Source organism: Macaca nemestrina, chromosome 4 (genome assembly GCF_043159975.1).
Source record: "Macaca nemestrina isolate mMacNem1 chromosome 4, mMacNem.hap1, whole genome shotgun sequence".
Lineage (NCBI taxonomy): Eukaryota > Metazoa > Chordata > Mammalia > Primates > Cercopithecidae > Macaca > Macaca nemestrina.
The window spans coordinates 97077627-97096398 of NC_092128.1; positions in this window are offsets into that span (position 1 = coordinate 97077627).

Genomic DNA, 18772 nt, shown 5'->3' on the forward strand with positions numbered 1-18772 from the left:
CAAAGCAGCCCAGAAACTGTGGCTGAGGCTCCTTAGTTTCAGGAACTGGACCTTTCTTACCCCTTTGCACTAGTTCACATCTCATTACTGGTTAGGTTGGGGTTGTGAAGCGAAGGGATGGTTCATTAGTTGCTTCCCTCTAGGTTCAGATGTGTGAACTACTATTAAATGCCACAGTAATAATTGTTGCAGGCAAATTCCACCAATGGATGCTAAAATCAGTGGTGAAGGTTTGAGGAGAAACAGGATATTTGCATAGCTTCAAAGTATCTTTCCCAAGATATGTATTAATTACAAAAGAAAAACACTAACATTGCAATGGTGAAACCCAACAGACAGCCCCTTAACCAAGTGATCAAGGTTAACTTCACCAGTAGCAAGATGGCGTCCACCAGACCCGCGGCCCCTTCCCCAGACATGATGCACTGAGAAGGACATCATTTTTGTGGTGCTCTTGCTAAAAATGTATAATCTCACTCTAGTCATGAAAAACCAGCAGACAAACCTGTTCTACACACTAACTGGCCAGTACTCTTCCAAAGTGTCAAGGTCATAAATGTCAAGGAAGACTAAAGACCTGGTACAGACTGGAAGAGACTAAAGAGACAAAATAGTGTGGGATTCTGGATTGAATCCTACAACAGAAAAAGGAAGTTAGTAGGAAGCTGGATGAAAGAAGTTACTAGAAAAACTGGTGAAATGCAAATGAAGTCTGAAGCTTAGTCAGTAGTACTGTACCAATTAAATTCCTGGCTTTGGCAATGATACTCATATGGTCAGGATGCTTTGGCCCCTCCAAAACTCATGTTGAAATGTGATTCCCAGTGTTGGAGGTGGGGTCTGGTGGGAGGCAATTGACTCATGGGAGTGGATCCCTCATGAATGGTTTAGCACTATCCCCTGGATGAAGAGTGGGTTCTTGTTCAGTTAATTCATGAGGGATCTGGTTGTTTAAAAGACTCTGGGACCTTCCTCTTCTTTTTTTCATGCTCCCACTCTCGCCATGTGACACGCTGGCTCCCTGCCGCACTCCGCCATGGTTTTAAACTTCCTGAGGCCTCACCAGAAGCAGATGCCAGCACCATGCTTCTGGCAAAACCTACAGAACTGTGAACCAATTAAACTTCTTTTCTTTATAAATTACCCAGTCTCAAGTTTTTTTTTTTTTTGAGATGGAGTTTCACTTTTGTTGCCCAGGCTGGAGTGCAATGGCCCAATCTCAGCTCACTGCAACCTCTGCCTCCTGGGTTCAAGTGATTCTCCTGCCTCAGCCTCGTGAGTAATTGGGACTACAGGCGTGTACCACCACACCTGGCTAATTTTTGTATTTTTAGTAGAGATGTGGTTTCACCATGTTGACCAGGCCGGTCTCGAACTCCTGACCTCAGGTGATTCATCTTCCTCAGCCTCCCAAAGTGGTGGGATTACAGGTGTGAGCCACCACTTCCACCCTTGAGTATTTTTTAATAGCAATGCAAAAATGGCCTAATACAGAAACTATGATTATGTAAGACATGAGCTTTGGGAGAAGCTGGATGAAGGAATACAGAATTGTCTACTATTTTTGCAACTTTCCTAAAGTTATTTCAAGATAAAATGTTAAAAAAAAAAAGGGGGGGGGAAAGATGCACTTAAAGAAAAAATACTGCCTAAGCTCCAGAAGCTTCTACTCCTGAACCAAGCCTACAGTCTGGGTTAATTTGAGCTTTTTATCTTACACAGTTATGCTTGATTTTGGCCAAAGCTTGAGTAAACCATAGCTTTTGATGGAAAACAAAACAAAACAAAACAAAACAAAACAACTTTTCTTTGTATGGGGTCCTTCTTCACAGTTTCTTATTGTGAGTAACTTCTTTATTGATAAGTGCATTCTCTAAAGCAGATGGAGACGATCCCAGTTTGTGGAATGTAGGATTCCACAGTTTGTGTGACTTGGATTCCCAGTTCGTGTGAATTATACTATGTTAGTTATTCTCACGCATCTGCAGGCTGGCCGGGGTTGGCTCTGCTTCGTCCTGCAGGGCTGGGACTGCTCTTTCTTAGACCAAGGAGCTAACTGGGACACAGTCTTCTCAAGGTGAGAACAGAAACTCAGGAGGGCAGGCACCACCACACAAGCACATTGTAGCCTAAGCTTGCGTCCTGCCTGCTAATATCCTGTTAGTCCAAGCGATTCACTGGACCAAGTCCAAAAGTCAGGGTGGTGGGGATGCAGTACATCTGTCTGATGATATATCTAATCTAGCATAATACTTCTGGCCTGTGTTGCCTCTGTCTGGCCTGCTTTCTAGGCCCTCTTTCCTTGCTTAAGTGCAGATATTGAAAGATTGGCTTGCCCTCACTGATCTGATTCATTTTCACGAGGGCTATGACTGCTTGGTGGTCTCCCAAAGTGAGAATGCTCCTTCCACAGTAAGAGTGGGGTCTCAGAACATTATTTTGTGCACTGAGGTGTTATCAAATTGTTTTGAGACCCCCCTCCCAGTTCCTACACAGGTATGTAGACACCATCAGCTTAGCTGAGGCAGGTGCTACAGGCACCAGGCCTGCCAGTTTTCCAAGATCACCACTCATGTCTGGCTCTCAGGCCCTCTGCAAAGAGTGGCTTGTCCTGCCAGACCTCATGCCACATGGCAAACTCTCTCCTGCCGTCTCTCTTCTTTTTCACAACCTGGCTTCTGGCGCCTTGAGACATGTATGCAATTGTCTGACCAACAGTTATGAAAACAAAGTTCAAGTTGGTTGACTTGTTTGTTTGGTTTTCTCCAGGAGGTTCCTCCGCTTAGTTCCTATTTACATTGGTGGCTGTAAATAGTTAATTCTCAGGAGACTTAGTCCTCTGTCCCAGACAACTAGCGTCTCGAAGTAGAGACAGTATCTTACTTATGGTCTATCCATTACAGGGAGTGGCCCCAAATAGTATAAATTGTCAAAAGGCATTTATTGAACGAGATAAATTTCTGAGTCCTTCATAATTTGATCCGGTCTAATTTCCCTGGACTCTCCAACATTTCTCTCCACTAGACATTGTCACTTTTCTCGTTGTCCCTCAAGTCACGTACCATTTCTAATCATTGCCACAACTTCTCAGTGCCCTGGTTGCCCTCCACTCAACCCTGGTCAGCTGTCAGGGCTCACCTGGAGCTCACCTGCTGCAGGAACATGTGCACAGCGTGTAGGTTTCTTACATATGTTTACATGTACCATGTTGGTGTGCTGCCCCCTGTAACTCATCATTTACATTAGGTATATCTTGTAATGCTATGCCTTCCCCCTCCCCCCATCCCATGACAGGCCCTGGTGTGTGATGTTCCTCTTCCTGTGTCCAGGTGTTCTCATTGTTCAGTTTCCACCTATGAGTGAGAACATGTGGTGTTTGGTTTTCTGTCCTGCGATAGTTTGCTCAGAATGATGGTTTCCAGCTTCATCCATGTCCCTACAAAGGACATGAACTCATCCTTTTTTATGACTGCATAGTATTCCATGGTGTATATGTGCCACGTTTTCTTAATCCAGTCTATCATTGATGGACGTTTGGGTTGGTTCCAAGTCTTTGCTATTGTGAATAGTGCCACAATAAACATACGTGTGCATGTGTCTTTATAGCAGCATGATTTATAATCCTTTGGAGATATACCCAGTAACGGGATGGCTGGGTCAAATGGCATTTCTAGTTCTAGATCCTTGAGGAATCGCCACACTGTCTTCCACAATGGTTGAACTAGTTTACAGTCCCACCAACAGTGTAAAAGTGTTCCTATTTCTCCACATCCTCTCCAGCACCTCCTGTTTCCTGACTTTGTAATGATCGCCATTCTAACTGGTGTGAGATGGTATCTCATTGTGGTTTTGATTTGCATTTCTCTGATGGCAAGTGATGATGAGCATATTTTCATGTGTCTGTTAGCTGCATAAATGTCTTCTTTTGAGAAGTGTCTGTTCATATCCTTTGCCCACTTTTGGATGGGGTTGTTTGATTTTTCTTGTAAATTTGTTTAAGTTCTTTGTAGATTCTGGATATTAGCCCTTTGTCAGATGGGTAGATTGTAAAAATTTTCTCCCATTCTGTAGGTTGCCTGGATGAACTCTCTCTTTTCCTATACTCCCGAGCATAGGTAGTCTCAACTACTATTGGACTTACAGTTATTCTTTTGTTTTGGTTTTCTAACTCCATACATAATGCAACAACATAAATTACCTTAAGGAATTTATTAGATTATAATGTCTTTGTGGTTAGGGCCCATGTCCAACATTGCTTCTGTATACTGCCTGGCCAGGAATAAGATTTTAAACACACAATAAGTAGGTACTCAAGAAATTCATAATCAGTTTCAAAATTTAAATCACAAAATAAATCCTTTGCTACTTCCCAAATTAAATAATAAGTAAACTAGGAAGGAAAGAATCAGAAAAAAGCAGAAGATATAATCTCTATGTGCATATAAACTATTCTTAAATATATAGTAGTTTCAAAATATGTGCAACTATTATGTATTCATAATTTTTTTTAAAGCTAACCAAAGAAATAGTAGCTTTATATATGAAAGAATATTGGGACTTTGAAGAGGAAAAGTACATTATTCACAAAGAAAAAGTAATCCTGGATTTATTTTTGTCAGATGATGAATCAATGCTAACTATTCTCAACTCTTATCTAAGCATAATAATAGTTTCTATTTTCCCAGTGTTTTGTAGCTTAGTGAGGGCAGACATCATTATCTCCCTCCATTTTATAGAAAGATAAGAAGCTGCTGTTCAGAGCATGCATATGCTTTGCCCCACGTCCCCAGCTGCTAAATGACAGAGCCAGGCCTAAGTTGTCTTCTGGCTTCAAATCCATGATTCTTTCCACCACTCATGCTCCAAGTCTCTGCTCATTGAGGATGAATCCTTTGTTTCACTTTCCTGGGGTAATTGTGTGGCTTTTGTAAAAGATCCATCACTCTGAAGATGAATTGAACCATCAGGTAAACATTTAAGGAAAGTAGGGGAGCTAAGTTGGAATGTAAGTAGATGCCTGGCATTATAACTGATGGCATAATTACTTCCCATAACGTGGAGCACCAATCACAGAGTGGGTTTAATAGACAGAGGCTCTTAAGTATTTACAAGTATGGATAAAGTGACTGCCCTTCATCAGTACAAGCAGGCGCTGGAGTCCGCCTTCCACTGTTAACTGGGACAGTATCAGTGTATTTCTGGCCCCACCTGGCATTCAGATCCTCTGCCACCCCTATGCCCGCCTTTATAGCCTTTTCCCCTACCACTTCCCTTTCCTCAGCTTGTCATCCACTAAATGGGGGTACTCAGTTTGTGTTCCCCAAACATAGCCCCCTTTTTCCTGTCTCTCTGACTTGGCACACCTCCAGTGACATTGCTTTCCAGGGTCTAGCTCAAATGCCACCCCTGCCGTGAGGCTGTCCTGTTTTCCCAGCTGGACCTGGCTCCCCTGCTTCTAAATCCAAAAGCACTTTCTCTCTCTGTGCTTCTCTTATGGCCCTTACCATGCACTGCCTTTACGATAATAATCATGCTTTTTTTCTGTTTCCTTTGAGACTGCAAAACCTTAAAAGAAAGTTTATCAGACCCTAGCCTAGTGCTGGCACATGGCAATCCTCAGTGTCAGCACTGGCTGGGAAAGTGACTGATGAACACAGGAAGGAGCATCTCACCTACCCGGCTAGCGGGGCTGATTTCAGATGGATCTTGTGTCCACCACAGCATGACCCTTAGTGCCCTGCGTATAGCTGGTGCTCAGTGTGGCTCTGCTGAAAAGAAAAAAAAGCTTGTGTGGATGAACAAAGGAATAAAGAGTGGACAAACAGAAATGATTGAACAAATATCTGGGATACTGAGGTGGAAAATCAAGGTAAATACAAGTCATGCCAGATACCAGAGTCTCTTTAAAAACGGACTCTGGTTTGGGCGTGCTGGCTCATGCCTGTAATCCTAGCACCTTGGGAGGCTGAGGTGGGTGCATCACCTGAGGTCAGGAGTTCGAGACCAGCCTGACCAACATGGTGAAACTCCATCTCTACTAAAAATATAAAAGTTAGCTGGGCATGGTGGCACATGCCTGTAATCCCAACGACTCGGGAAGTTGAAGCAGGAGAATTGCTTTAACCCAGGAGGCGGAGATTGCAGTGAGTCAAGATCAGAGTTGCAGTGGTATAATCTCAGCTCACTGCAACCTCCACCTCCTGGGTTCAAGTGATTCTCCTGCCTCAGCCTCCCCAGTAGTTGGGATTACAGGAACCCACCACCACACCTGGGTTTTTTTTTTTTTTTTTTTGTATTTTTAGTAGAGATGGGGTTTCACCATATTGGCCAGGTTGGTCTCAAGCTCCTGACCTCAGGTGATCCACCCATCTCAGCCTCCCAAAGTGCTGGGATTACAGGTGTGAGCCACCATGCCTGGCCCAGGAATTGTTTATATCTTGAAACATATCCAGTGAGTTACACATGGCATTAAGAGTTCACCTGGGCTCACACCCTCCCTGCTGAAAGCCCTTCCAGTGCATCCGGTGGTTTTCTTCCCACTTGCGGGGTTAATTGTGAGACTGGCATTTTCTGTCTGGGTCATTTGTATCCCTAGATTCTGGCCCCTGATGGGGTCACCTTAGAATCAGAGGTGAAGGTGGGGAACAGAAGACCTCAGGCCTGGCCCTGATCCTCTTGCTGGTGGAACAATCATAGAAACCATATCTTGGCTTTTCATAAAATGTTGATATTTTGGAATTTATTCCACATACTCTATTTTGCAATATTTTAATATAATTTTAAGAATATTTTCATTGCAATTACTACTCTGTGTTTAGAATATTAAAAATTTTCACCCAGAATATGGTCTTTTTTCTCTCTCCAAAAACTTCCTTATGTTAGCAATTAAAAACAATAAATAGAGGGGGAAAATTAACCAAACTGAGAGAGATATTTACTAAACACTTGAAAATGTCCTGCTGTTATGTCTTAAGGCTTATTAAGGGGTAGAAGCAGGATTTTTTAAACCCTGAGTGTTGCACCCATTTCCCATATGTATTTACTTATTTTAGCAGTCAAATGAATTCCACTTCCAAATGTGGAGGTGACTTAGGGTTGGGTTTCTTTCCTGTCCTTCTGATATAGTTAGGTATTGTGCCTCCCCCAAATCTCATCTTGAATTGTAATTCCCATAATCCCCACATGTCAAGGAAGAGACCAAGTGGAGGTAATTGGATCATGAGGGCATCCTCCATTTTGTTCTCATGATAGTGAGTTCCCACGAGATCTGATGGTTTTATGAGGGGCTCTTCCCACTTTGCTTGGCACTTCTCCTTCCTGCTGCCTTGTGAAGAAGAGACCTTGCTTCCCCTTCACCTTCCACCTGATTGTAAACTTCCTGAGGCCTCCCCTGCCATGCTGAACTGTGAGTAAATTAAACCTCTTTCCTTTATAAATTACCCAGTCTGAAGCAGTTCTTTACAGCAGTATGAAAATGGACTAATACACCTTCTCTTCAGAAAGACTTTCCCTACGTGCTCAGCACACCTGCTAAGCTTCTCCAGTGTGTTGACATTAGAGCAGCCTTGTCCAATAGAGCTTTCTAAGGTGATGGAATGTTCTATGTCTGCACCATTCAGTACGGCAACTACTAGCCATGTGTGGCTATTGAGCACTTGAAATGTGGCCAGTGTGACTGAGGAACTGAATTTCTTTTAGCTTTAATTAAGTGTAAATAGCCATACATAGCTAGTGGCCAGCATACTGGACAGGTCAAATTTAGAACTTCTTCTTTCTGCCACTGTTGACTATGACAAAAGAACGAGTCATAGAGAGGAATGGACTTCTCCCATTCTACTGGGGCAGCCTGGAGAACACTTGGGCTTCGAAGGCCACTTCCCTCTGCTCCCCAGGGCCTTCCCCACTGGCTTCAGACGAGTGACTGAGGGCAAGAAGGAAGAGCCAGGATTCTGTCTACATGTGTGTGAGTTCAGTCTCTTTATTTCCAGCATCTTATTTAAAGGCCACATGCCAAGTGTCAATAACAAGCTGGGATCATAACAGTCCTATCCATGCTGTTTTCTAAATTATTGTTTATAGCTTCTTTAATTCTCCATGAAGATGATGAGTCTGTGGAGAATCTTTTTGAGAAGAACACAAAGCAGAGATCTCTGTGTAAATTACCAGTACTCAAATGAGATGTGTTCTACCACATGGCCCATTCTGCTCACATGTGTTGTTTTGTTGGGGGAGCCTCTTCTTCCCTGCTTTTCTGGTGAGTTGTCACCATTTTGTTCTACAGGATCGAGGATGTTGATTCTCATATTGTACATTGTGCCATCTCTTCCTGAGCTTTATTGATGTTTTGAAGCAAAACAACCATTTACCCCTCTCCTAAAGATTCCTGTTAATGAGGCACACACAGATGAGCAAGGTGTTTATATGAAGAAATAAAGCCATTAAATAAAAATTATATGAAGAGGTGAGCTGGGAGAAAAGGCATACTTGTGTGTTTGTGTGTGTGTGCCTGCGTGTGTCTTAGAGCTGCCTGTCAAAGCTTTCCTCTCATGCACAAAGATAGAAATATGGAAATCAGAATGAAAAATAAGGGGAATTGGGTGTAGAGCAGCCTCTTAAAATTTGTGCTGTTTCCAGGCCCCTTAGCAGAGCACCAGCCATTTCCAGGGAGGCACAGCGCTGGCATTTCAGTGCCCTTCTGCTCAGGAAAGACAACCAAACAGCCCTCCTGCCCTCACCTTCACACACCACACATCTCAGCTTCAACTCGCCATCACTGTGGCGGCATTTCAGCAAGCGTTTGTTTTTGGGGAGGGGGTAGTGGTAATTACCAGCACATGATTATTTTATTTTGTCTGAATTATTTACAATGGAAGGAAGCAGTTTGGAGGGAAGGGGATATTAGGGAGTGAGTTCAATCCCACTTGCATTGATTCTACCCAGAGTAAGAAGAGCAAGCCTATTAAGAAGAAAAATCACTTCCTTTTTTCTTCCTCTCTTTCCTTTCCCACCCCCAAGTCTTAGAAATAAATAAATAATGCAAAGAAAAGCCCTGGGTGGCTGCATGGGAGGGGCCAGTGGCTGGGTGTCTGTGGCCTTCATTGAGGACTCACTTCCATTATTACATCGGGTCCTGGGCTGGAGCGTTCAGTGGTTCAATTCTCACTCCCCAGCGCTCATCTTGTACATTGGTGCATAATGAACACCATGTATGGATTGAAATCCCATTTACAGGATGTTCAGTTATGGAACCTGTAATCAGGAGAGGTGGATTTTAATCCCAGAGGTGTCGTTCCCTTATTGTTTTTTAAATTTAAGATTTATAGCTCTCCAACTTCCAGAAGAACTTGCTGATGGTTTATAGCAGCAAAGGTGGTGAATGAGGGATCCTTGAGGAGAAAACAGAAGCGAAACCACCTGAAGGAAGCGGGACGTGTTGATGCTTCCAGGCACCAGGTTGGCCGTAACAGTTGGGTAATAGGCTCATGGTTGTGCTTCCATTTCTTCTTTGTGCTTCCATTTCTTCTTTGTCAAATAGGGAAAGCAAACCCACCTCCTGCCGTGTGAAGTAATAGGTAGAGTAATATTTGTGAGAAAAGACATCCGTATCATTTTGGCATGATATTGCATTCCTACATTTAGGAAAAAGAAATGTCAATAGAGGCAGAGCATCTCATGACCTAACCCCACTGCATATCCCTGAAGAGAAATACTCAGAATAGTGCCCTGGCACACTGAAGATGAGAAACTGGGGTTGCAAGTGCCACCTGAGAGAAATGGGGGTGCTTTTATTTATTTTTTTCTTCAATGAAGAACTTTTGAATAAAATGTTAACATACTTACCAACTCATAATATATGTGAATTTCAAGACTTTGCAATAAAATGGATGTCTAAGTATCTACCCACCTAAATTAAAAAACAAGTAATTATTGTCCAGGCGCAGTGGCTCATGCCTGTAATTCCAGCACTTTGGGAGGCTAAGGAGGGCGAGACTAGCCTGACCAACATGGTGAAACCCCGTCTCTACTAAAAATACAAAAAGTAACTGGGCGTGGTGGCAGGCGCCTGTAGTCCCAGCTACTCAGGAGGCTGAGGCAGGAGAATTGCTTGAACCCTGGAGGTGGAGGTTGCAGTGAGCCGATTGTGCCATTGCACGCCAACCTAGGCAGCAGAGCGAGACGCTGTCTAAAAAAAAAGAAATATATGATTCCTATCATTGAGACTCCAATAATATCCCTCTTAGTGCCAAGGTAACCACTATCATGATTTTGTGCATATTGTTCTTCTACTTTTTAAAAACAAATTTTGCATGTGTTTGAACCATATGTAATTGGAATTATACAGATATATTCTATGAATTCCTTTTTTTCACCTAATATTATGTTTTTGAGATTTGTTCAAGTTAATACTTATAACCTATTTTATTCATTATCACTCTGGTTTGCTATTTTGTTGTATGATTACTCTAAGACTTATTCATTCTCTTGTTGATGATCATCTAGATGTCTCCATTTTTTAAATTACAAACCACATTGCCATAAATATTCTAATATAAATGTCTTTTGGTACACAGATCTAGGAGTTTCTCCATTGTATTTGCCTTAGAGTAGTATTGCTAGCTCATAAGAAAGGAGTGTCTTCAACTTCGTTAGATCTTGCCAAGATCTTAGTCCAATCTGTACTCCCAACAGCAATGTTTATGAAGGAACTCAAGAATTTTTTATCAGCTATGAGCTGATTCAACTCCTTGCAACTAAGAGGAAAAGTTAATAGGAAAGAGAGACTGCATGGCTAACAGAAATCCACAGACAATGATGATGATGATTACCATAATCGCAATGACATAATGATGATTACCATCACACCAATGACAAGGACAAGAACAACAAACCCATAGTGCTTAATGTGTGCCAGGCACTGTTCTGAACAGTTCACACATTTGGCACAGTGCCTGACACATGGTAAAGACCCATTCAATCTTTACAATTACTCTAAGAGATTTGTACTATAGTCTCACTTAGCAAGTAAAGAAACTGAAACACAGAGAGGTTAAGAAACTTGCCTAAGTAATGGCTGATAAATGTAGAAGCAGGAATTTGAGTGGTTGCTCTGAACCACATGCTTCATTAAAAATTTTAATTTAATTTTTCTTGGCATTACCATTCATGGACTTTATTTTTTAACTTTATTTTCTTTTTAATTGACAAATGGTAATTGTATACATTTATGGTGTACAATGTGGTATTTTGATACCCCTATACACTGTCCTTGCTTCATTTTAGCCAATTGCTTATGAGTTCACTCTAAATGAACCAGTAATAAGGGCAGCTACATGATTGATGGATGACTGGTCACTCTGCCATTTGAAGGGCAGGACTTACCTTTCTAATCATACTCCTTATTACACACTCTATTTTACAGCTCTCTTCACTGAGAGTTTTAATTGTATTTAGATTTCATCAGAATTTGGTTCTTAAGAAGCAAGGGAAAAGCATTCTTTCTTGGATAGCATGGAATTTGCATGACCACTTTGGCTCATGTAAAAAAAAAAAAGTGAGGTGTTCTTAAACCAAAGGTTCTCAAATCCTAACTTAACATAACCTACCTGAAATCAATGTTATGCTTATTGGCACTTGACAAGACTGGAAGAAAAATAACTGTTCGTAACAGCTCATCTTCACGTAGCTAATGACAGGTACCATTGTTTTTTAGGCAAAGTGATGGGGGAGGATATTGACTATTTCAAAGGTTGTTCAAAATCACTAAAATATAACATAATAATATTGTCATAGGCATATAGGCCTAGCTATTTTTATCATGGAAACATGAGCAGAAATGAAGAACCATACATATATTTATACCTTAGGATCAATAAAACTATATTTTTTGGTCCAAATTTTTCAGATTAGTCATTTACGTGTATCTCCAATTCACAATTTTCCTCTTTCCTTTTTGTCTGTGTAGACGTACATTTGAACAGGGTAGAAAAGTGATGTTACTAAAACTTAATACTTGGAATCTTTCTTTATGATCCATCTTTAAAAGTAAACACATTATTATGATTAATAGCAATGTTCTCAGGATAATAATTTGTTTGTTTGTTTAAAACAGAAATATTTACATGAAAACTCAATACAAAGGCCAAATCATTAAGCTCTTCTTAAGCCAGAGTAGGCATATTTCATGCTGAGATATGCCATTTTAATGTTGAAAGAAAAAAAAGAAAGTCTTTAAAGATTTGGCCTAAAGAATAAATTCCAAAATGTGAAATAACACGTGCCCTGTAATGAGACGTAGATCATAACTCTGACATTTGTCTTCTCCTGGTGAATTCAATTCCTCACAGAAGTACAGAGAGGGAAAGAAAATATTGGAAGTGAGAGTAATAAAGTCAATACAGCAGGCTTCACATGTATAAATGACACTTTCTTCACAACATGAGAGTTGCAGACTTGCCTAAGACATATTCCCCTTTTCTAAGAATATTCCTGACTTTAAGGATTTCATCAATGTATTTACTATCTCACATCTCACCAGTGGGAGGATGACTGGGCTGTGGGACAGCCCCCTTTAAAAAGGCAACTGTTTTAGAGACTGTTAAGCAATGAGCCATTTGCGTGTGAGTGTAAGTTGATTTAATCAGATGGTTTTCCTTCTGGCAGCCTACATTGGGTCTACACTGAGGGATCCAGAGTTTTGAATTTAGGGGCTGAAACAATTGAGGGGAGGGAAGTGAGAGATGAGTGACACAGAGGTGAGGGGTTACAGCAATCACGAAGATGCTGAGCTCATGGAGAGAGATATGAGCATTGTTGAAAGGGGGTGAAGAAAGAGAGCTGGGAAGACAAATTTGGCTTACTTAAAAGTGTGCCAGTGTCACCTGATTCTAGGCTGTTATTGTTATTTCCCTTAACATTAAATTGGTTTTGGTGAGCTAATATGGTACTCAACTATGACTTGAAATTTGTTTTTATGGAAAAATGCATTCAGAATGTAGTAGATTGAATAATTGGCTCCAATTCTTTGCTTTAGCCTCAATTGAGCAAAGTATATTTTCCTAACCCTTGTCTTTGGCTCATCTATGAAACTTGTTTTGACCAACCACATATGGGCAAAAGTGTGCCAGTCCTGATCTCAGGCCTTAAGAGGCTTTGTCTTTCTCTGCTTGCCCTCTTATCCTCTTTTGTGTTTCTGCCATCTCCACTAGCTAAGCTTTCCGTAGGTAGCTGTTACCCCTTTAGCTGACCTGCAACTCGAAGCAGAGCTGTGAAGTCCAGCACCAGCTTAAATAAGCTGATCTCTAGCCTATGTGCAGATATGTGAGAATAAATGATAGTTGTTTTAAGTCACTCTGTTTTTGAGATCATTTGTTACACAGCATCTTTTTGGTCATAACTGACTGATACACAGAGTTCTAAAGAACCCTCTTACAAGTGAACTCTTGGAACATAACCTGTTGGTAAGTTGGGATTTTCCTGCATTTCAACAAGATCACTACTCTCTTTTTAATGAGAATTTTTTGTCTATTTTTTATTTGGTTTCAGCTCACAGTTAAGATAAAAGCATAATTTGTTACCTGATAAGATAAAGGTTAGCAGAGAGTATGGCTTGTACCTATAGATAAGCACTCATTGCTATTGCATATAGCAATGGTTTTTAGCTGACTCTGTGAAGTTCTAGGGCCTGCAGTGAATTCTTATAAAGGCCACCTTGGGGTGGGAGTTTCCACCTCTTCTCCTTCACATAGCTCCAGCCATAGCAGAGCTATTTTTATTTGTTTTGTAACTGGGTTTCCTTATAAGATTTTGCCTAATTAAAAGGCTGAAATAAGTTGAAAACCTATAGTGAACCCCTCACTTTTCTTGGGACCCATGGTCTTCCACACATGGGCATGCTATCCTTTTTGCCTAGCTAGCTAGCTCTCTCTTTCCACTTCTCTGCAAAGCTCCTATCCATTCTTCCATACTTCTTCCTTCAATAGATGGGACCAAATTGCCATCCCTTTAAGTGTGGGCCAGACTTAGTAACTTTTAATGAGTTGAATGTACAGGAAGTGATGGTGTCTGATGTCCAAGATTTGGAGGACATTAGGCCATAAAAGGGATTGTGGCATCTCTCTCTCTCTCTGTGTCTCTCTCTTATTCATTAAGCATTATGGGTTTACTCATTCTGGGGAAAGCCAGTTAACATTTCATGAGGATACTCAAGCAGCTCCATGGAAAAGTCTACATGAGAGGAACTGAGCCCTCCCGCTAACAGCCATGTCAGTGATTTTGATTGCAACCTCATGAAAAACTGTGAGCCAGCTCTTGAATTCTTGACCCACAGAAACTGTGAGGGAAAAAAAAAGTTTGTTGTTTTTAGTTGTTATGTTTTGTAGTAATTTCTTATGCAGCAATATATAACCAATATGATACCCACTAAAGAGATTCTTTTCTATGATAGTCTTCTGAAATGCCTGAGTATTAATAATTTTCTTCTTTATTATTGCCCTTAATATGTACCTTGTTTGCAGGATTTAGTCCACTGCATTACCTATTTACATATCTTTTTCCTCCATTAGACTATGAGATATTTGTATTCTCAGATATCTGGCACAGTCTTTGGCATCTTACATATTGGATAAAGAATGAAAAAAATAGCTACTGCACAAGTTGTAAAAATCACTCAGAGAAGAATAAGACAGACAAAGGATAAAAAATAGCCATCTCTATCTTTGCCAAAGTAATTCTCAGTTTTGACCAGAGATTATAAATGAGCAGAAAATCCTCAAATAGAGTCAATGCTGTATTTTTCCACCACATATTGACATATAAGCCAGTTCTTTGCACTCTTGTTTCAGCAAATGACAAGCATTCCTGCTCAGATGGTGTGTCTAGAATAACAGGGTCTATAACTGAGTGGGGGGGGGGTGTTTTGACTAGGTTTACAGATGAACAAGTTGGAAATCTATCACTATCCAAAACAAGCTTTGTATTTATGGTTTTGACCAAGTGTAAACAGAAGATATATAATTTATCAAGCTGTAGAGAGCGTTTGGTGGTTTTCAGAAGCCAGAGCTATACAGTCAAATCAAAATGGTGGAAGTAGCTTCTGATTAATTCCATGTGAGCCCAGCAATTTGGAATGAGAGCCTTCTGGATATGCCAGGCTACACAGGTCTGAACAATTAGGTGTTTAAAATTGAGTTTTAATGATGATGATGATGATGAATTGTGTTTTTATTTTGATGATCATCTAAATAATTAGTAGAGGAATATTATGGGTCATCTGGAGGTCAGACAAAAAACTTAGAAGTGCCATGTGATTTCAGGTCTCGAGTTTATGACTCGGCATGGCTCACATGGCCCCTTAAGTGACAGAGTTTAACTTGTAATGCACTATTTCTCAGATTGGGGTGCATGGGCTTGTAATTTTAAGGATCTACAAGTTCTTACATTTGGGAAACAGTGATAGAAACAAGAAATGCTTCCTCGGAGGACGGATTAGTGATATTTCATCTGGGGAGCCAAGGGAAGGCTTTCTGAGGGAGCTGGCATCCTAGATGGCCCTCAAGGACAGACTCTGTGTGCCTTCTCTTATCAAGTGTCCACTTAAAGTATCTGCTTGATAAAAAATCCACCGCTTCCAGAGGCCATTCATGACTCCCTGGTTATTCTTTGAGAGCCTCTGTGTTAGTTCTGTTTAATTACAGTGTGGTGCAGACTGAAGAATGAATGGAAACATTGTGTGGAGGGAGGCATGAGAAAAGAAAGTGTGGGGCTTCAAGAGGGAACAGGAAATAGTTCAGTTTAACTACAGGTCAAGGTATGCAGGGTATAGTGGGGCATGGGATGCAAGGCTGGCAATGACCTATTGTGAAGGTCAAGGCATTTTTTTTTTGTCTCTGTGTTTTATCCCCTGTAATTACGAAGGGAGTGTTTGTGCGTTTGTTGTTGTTGTTGTTGTTGTTGCTGGGGTAGCCATTTCATACTGACGGAGATGATTCTGACAAGACTGCAGCTAACACAAAGTCATGATAATATTGTTGAATAACTATCTCAGCATCATTTTGTTGAAGAGCTCTTGCTTACCTGTAAAGTTTCTGGGCACATGGGAAATTTTTAATTCATGTATCATCTTTGATTTTTGTAGAAGACATATTTTTAGTGTGTACCTTGCCTTTGCTGAAGGCTGCAGCTGGGAAGTCACGTGTAAACTGCATGACCCTGGTCAGAGCCCCTTACCCACTCTTATCCCCACCCTGGATGATTAAACCCAACTGGCACCGGGCCTTGGGAGAGTCAACCCATTGTCTGGGCTGAGCTAATCAGACTCTTTCTTGTGGGAATTTGGACACTGAGAAACTGAGAAAGATGAGGATGGCTTTAGAACTGAAAGGTCATGCCAAATTAACCCACGTTGAATGCAGAGAAAGCTAGTTGAAAGAGGTGAAGAGAGAAGAAGAAAAGCGTGGCAGCGGTGAAATACACGTAGAGAGAATCACCCTGGTTTCCGGTTTTCCAATTCCAATTTTAATTCCAATTTGGTTTGCATATAATTTGTTTCCCGTCTGTTTCTAATCTTCTGCAGGATTTCCTGCTGTATTTTTACAGTAAAATCTTCCACACTTAAGCTTATTTGAGTGACTGACTTTTTCTTGCATCCACACATGACCTTTCTAAGGTAATGCTGAGTTTGCAAATGAAGCCGTTGGTTCTCAAGAGACTGTTGGGCTGAAGGGAGTAATGTCAGCTCATTAGTTTGGGTGCTAAACCAACTTCTACCCATGAAGCAAGAGGGAGGCATGGATAGCTTCAGTTTATTAGTGGGAACTCTGGGAAACAAGGTAGCAAGTACAACTTGACCAATGTTGGAAGAGATTCTACCTCTCAATATGACCAATGATGGGCTATAGACCTCAGCAGTCACTATGGTCTATTCTGATCACAGCTGAGAACGTTTTGGCAAAGAGCTGAGGTGAGTAACCACAGTGACTACATATTCTTCTACTCACAAAGAAGAATAAGAAATTAAGAGTTACGGCTGGGCGCGGTGGCTCACGCCTGTCATCCCAGCACTTTGGGAGGCCGAGGCGTGTGGATCACGTGGTCAGGAGATTGAGACCATCCTGGCTGACATGGTAAAACCCCGTCTGTACTAAAAATATAAAAAAAATTAGCCAGGCGTGGTGGCGGGCACCTGTAGTCCCAGCTACTCGGGAGGCTGAGGCAGGAGAATGGCGTGAACCCAGGAGGTGGAGCTTGCAGTGAGCCGAGATTGCACCACTGCACTCCAGCCTGGGCAACAGAGTAAGACTCTGTCTCAAAAAAAAAAAAAAAAAAATAGTTACATATACATATTATTGAGTTATTAAGAGTTACATATATATAAAATGCCCATATTATACATTATAAATTTTTTTATATAAATGTAACTCTTAATTTTTTATTCCTCTTTGTGAGTAACAAAATCCCACAGTTGAAGAAAAGTCATTGCCATTCTTTCAGGCGTCTGATGAAATCTAAAGCTCTCTTTGTACTAACTGCAAGGTTTAATCAGGAGTGGATAATATGAATGTACCTACCATAATGAATTTCAAGTTTTACTACCTGCAGACATTGTCAGGAACTGAATTTCCAGGGTATGCAACTTATAATTGAAAATCTTTATGTTTTAGTTCCACCTGTCATTTTTAAAATTCTATTCAAAGGATGTCTGTTATAAAAATATCTTTTCTGTCAAAAGTTATGCTTTAGAGGAAATGTGTACCATTAGAAATTAGCAATTTCAACATGTTGGTGATTTGGAATTTTTTGGAATAATTTGCTGTTTTTCAGAGTTGTTGAAATTATACGAAGGACCTTCATTCTGATAAGTAATGAATTTAGTAAGGATGAGATGGCAATGAGACATATTATTTTAAAGTCAATTTCCTTTGAAATCCTAAGAATCTTCTTTAGACAGACATGCAGCTGGAAATAGCAGGGACTAAACCAACAGGGGATGGAGACCCTGGGGATTTTCTTTGCGCTTTTTCTGGGAAGAAGCTCTGCTCTTCTGCTGTTCATCTACTCATCTGTGGGAATTCTATTCTTCAAGTACAGAGGCTAATGGCTGCAAAATGAAGTTTTGCTTATCCTCTCTCTTGCTAGATTTCTTTGAGCATGAAAATTTTACAAGGCACAACCAAACTGAACCACAAAAAGGCATTGATGTTATGGGATTGCATCAATAGCATTGGCTGTTTCATTTCCATTCACTTATCAGACATATTTACTTCTCAGATATTTCCTTAACCGGAATTGACTGTACTATAATTGCCTATTTCTTTGGTCCATTGGCTGTTAACCTTGAAGTGACTGGGGTAGGGCTGGCGAGGCCTTCCCTGTCAGGCCTGACCTCTCACTATGCTGGAGAGAGCGCTGCCATGACAACGGCGACAGATGTCAGCTAAGCAATGTGCACCCTAGAAAGACTCCTGTATTGAGAAAATCGATCTTGTAATGGTGCCACGGAGCACATTCGCTGAACTGCCAAGTGTTCTAGGCTTAATCATTTATTTCATCTAGCAGAGAGAAGAAAACATAAAAGAAATGAAATGAATTTGACCTCTGTCTTTTGAGTGACTTTAGTGCTACACTGAATTCTAGCAAGTGCCTCTTATGAATTTTAAAAAATTACATTAGGAATAACATTTTGAAGTGAAATGACTCTTGTAATGCCAACCCTCCAGAAACATGTTATTTCAAATGTCACATACCTAATAGTCATTTGCTGTTTTCTGTGTATGTC